Source organism: Empidonax traillii, unplaced genomic scaffold (genome assembly GCF_003031625.1).
Source record: "Empidonax traillii isolate 1590-97213 ecotype Southwest subspecies unplaced genomic scaffold, ASM303162v1 scaffold201:size1909950, whole genome shotgun sequence".
NCBI lineage: Eukaryota > Metazoa > Chordata > Aves > Passeriformes > Tyrannidae > Empidonax > Empidonax traillii.
In genome coordinates this window covers 1,906,385-1,910,051 of record NW_020955394.1, presented here as the reverse complement: position 1 = coordinate 1,910,051, position 3,667 = coordinate 1,906,385, and positions in this window count along the sequence as shown.

Genomic DNA, 3,667 nt, shown 5'->3' with positions numbered 1-3,667 from the left:
TTTATGGCTGGCAAGCCCCTGTGTTCGTGGCCTGTCCTTGGCAAGCCAATCAAACCCTCGTGTGCCCTTGGACAAGTCTCTTCACAGCTACAAGCAGTGTCACACTGTGTTCCACTGAAGAAAGGCACTCCAGAGGCACTGAAAGAATTGCTGACTGTTGTCACTGCAGAGGCACTTGACTTTAGAGACATTTTGAACCGTTCCTCAAGAAGCACAAGCAGGGGAGAGGTGGATGATGGAGCAGTTCAGGGACTGCAGCAGTGGAGCCTTAAAGCAGGTGAGTAAGCAAGAGGTGACCTCTCCAGGTGTTACCAGCTTCTCTGTTTCTCCTTCCTTTCCAAGCCAATGAGACTGATGGGCCACCACCATTTGTTCATGTTGATGTCAAGCCTTTCTACCAGTGCTGCCCCTACCCTGCTTATGTGCTCTCTCATTCTATACAGAATTAATATTTTCCTGGCAGTATTACATTGTGTTTCCCTATACAAGCACCTATTGTAATCAGCTTCAATTTGCTACCTGCTATTAATCTCTTCTGTTCCTTTATGCAATTTTGGGGTTTTAATCTTAAAGCTTTGTGTTTTAAAACTGAATAAGGTTCAGCAATTCAGCATTAAATGACCCACTTGGAATGACTGGCTCTATTTTCCATGCTGCATATTTTCTGTCTAGTAATACTGCTGCTAAACCTGGATATCACTGTAATTGCTTCCAGGTGAGCATGAACTAATTGTGATCTGCTAACAAAAATGTTGGCTTCTCAGCAAATTGCCCTAGACTAATATCTTGTTCCCTTGCAAAAAATTCTGAGTAATAATTGCTTATTCTGACAAAAGGAGAAACCAGACAGGTGGTGTGCGCAGCCTTGTCACAGGTCTGGAGATGGCTTTCATATTGCAGTATTCCCAATGGCTATATATAAATTAAAAATCACTTGAAATGGAATTAATGCCTTTTTTTGTTGTTGTTGCAGTGCTTTTTGCTGTGGGTATCTCTCCTTGTCTCAGTAGAGACATCACTGCTAAGACACTTAAGAAAATACAACTTGAAGAAATTGAAGCAACAGCAAAGCCATTCCTACATAAAAGAGAAGAAAAGATAATAAATTTCTAATAATCCCTTACAGGATGCTCAGAAACAGTACAGGGAAACTGTAGTCACTTGTGCCTTTCTGTGAGACCAAAAAGGTTTGAGTCATGACTCTGCGAGCGCTTTGAAATGAAGTCTCAGAGCTATTCACAAGCTTCAAAACAAATAATCTCTCTGCTGGTGTGTGACATCATGCCTCCAAGGTACAGTGGTCCCAGAGGTGCTCGTTAAATGATAGCAGGATGGAGTGCATTTCATTCTGACATGATGTTTGGATACAGAAAATGAGCTTTTAAATTGCTGTCCCGTCCCTGTGCAGCCTGTACTGCTTGTTCAGAACAAAGGAGGTGTCCAGGTGCTTCAGTGATTTTTTGTTCTGCTGGAGCTATGGCTCTGTGGGCAAAGGACTTCTGTGGTTTAACTTCACCAAATGCTTTCTCTCTGTGCCTGCTTTGAATGTTACTAGGCCAAAGTGTTTCATGTTTTCCTTTTTTCCCCTTGTTTAACATCTTTAAGAATCTCCTCCCACTCTTCCCACTCAAACCTCAGTGGACTCAGCTTTTCAAGCCCTGCAAAGCCATGCACTAAGCATCCTCTTTAACAAGGAAGCCAACTGAATTAGGAAAGGCCAGAGGATCCAGAATCACTAAGAAAGATGGCTTTGAGGCTTCTAAACACTTCTGAAGTTCTGGACCTTCATCCCTTCCTGTGGTTTAACAGTAAGTGTTAGGCCAGGAAACAGTCTTCTAGTCTTCTGATGTTCCACTTTTTTGCTTCTCAGCTTCCATTTTGCTTCTGATCCCATTTGCTAGGAGTCTTTCCCTTAACTTGCACTGGCTGAGCATCTCCCTCAAACACACAGCCATAACACTGGGACTAAACTCTGCCTTTCAAACTGACTCTTGCTGCTTACAGCAACTTCTGCCACAAGATAATATATTTTTTTTCTGATTCAAGTTACAGTGAGCCTGCAAAAATACCCTATAATGGCTGAAAGCCTTACACTGGTATCCACAAGCAGGAGGAGAATACAAACATAGTTAACTGAAACAGCTTGTGAGCACTGCATTGCTACTGGGGCAGTGGGGATATGTGTGCAAGGCCTTTTGTGCTGTACTCCCACATACAAAGTGAAGTTCGGAGTGTTCACAGGCACCTCTGCCTTTGAGGTTATGTTAGAAAACACAAGCAGCTGTGGACACTTGTTGAAATTTGAATCTCTCTTTTCTTGGTTTGCTTGCTCCCCCCCTCGAGTGGCAGTAGTCATTGCTAGAGCTCAGACTGATCTTAGTTCAGCCCATGGTAATTAACAGAAGTTACTTCATCCTTTTATCACGTCTCTCTTGAGGTAGTGAAATAGCACACCAATGCAAGCAGTTTTAGAGAGGAAGTGAGAAAGGTGATTGCCTGGCTTTGAAACGACAGAATAAAATTAGTCAGTGCGTAATTATTCAAGTGACAAGTTGCTCCTGTCTGTGTTTAATATTCCAAAGTGGTATTTGATGTAAATCCTTCCATGGAGTTCATTACATTAGCTCTTAGCTCAACCTGAGCATGCTGAGTGCCAAGTTCAGCATGCAGTATGTTTTATAACCAAGAATGATGTCATCCTGGTGATCTTGTAGCTCCCCAGTTCCTGGGGAGGAGGTATGGCTCTGTCTTCAGCCTAAAGATGAAATGGAATATGTTTAATGATATTCCCTTGGTATTTGCAGTGTGAAATGTGTGAGGAATGTTGCTTTGCACCTTCAGCAAGAACTGTCCCTTTTTGCCTGAAAAAAAATGTTAATTTGTTTGCAATATTTTTCTTTACAAAAAAATGAAATTATTCCTTTACAGATCCCCAAGAGCTTTACAAGCAGCTCCATGGAGCCCTTTTATAGGTGAGTGAAGGAAGCTGCAGGGAAGTGCAGTGGCTTGTTGGCATCCACCCCATGGCAAACCCTGGCCTAGTCCTGGGGGCTGCCAGGCTGCTGCAGAGGGCTCTGTGTGGAAGCATCTTACTGTCAAAAAAGTGGGAAGAGAAATGTAGAAAACAGGTGCTTCCATAAGGGTTTGTCACTGCTGCTTTTCAGAGATACTGGTCAGAGCTCCATCCTCCGTCCCCACTGTGTCCTGACCCGGGTGGGACTCGCGGGAGTGCCGGATGCCATCAGCGTGTGTCCCTTCGCTGTCCCCTGGTGGGTGGTGCCTGCTCTTTCAGACACTGCTTACTGTAAGAGGGAGTGCAGCGATACAGCGTGAATGGTGAACGGGAGTGCCGAGGAACAGGCAGAGTGCCCAGCCATCCCACCGGGACTGGGCTGGGAAAGGCACGCACAGCATCAGGTATGGCTTTTGGGGATAATGAGGGAGAAAGACTCCAATTGCATGAATAGACAGTTTTCAGGACATCGAGAGAGCAGAGTGAAATGCTCTTCACCTTACAACCAAGCCCTGAAAGCAATCAGCCTCTCCCAGCCCCTGAAAAACTGTGCTGGCAGACTCAGTGCCAATGTACTGTCCCTGTTATGATAGATCTCTTACAAGCCAAAGTCAGAAAACAGAAAGTTTTAGCTGCTCTATCATGACGGGAACA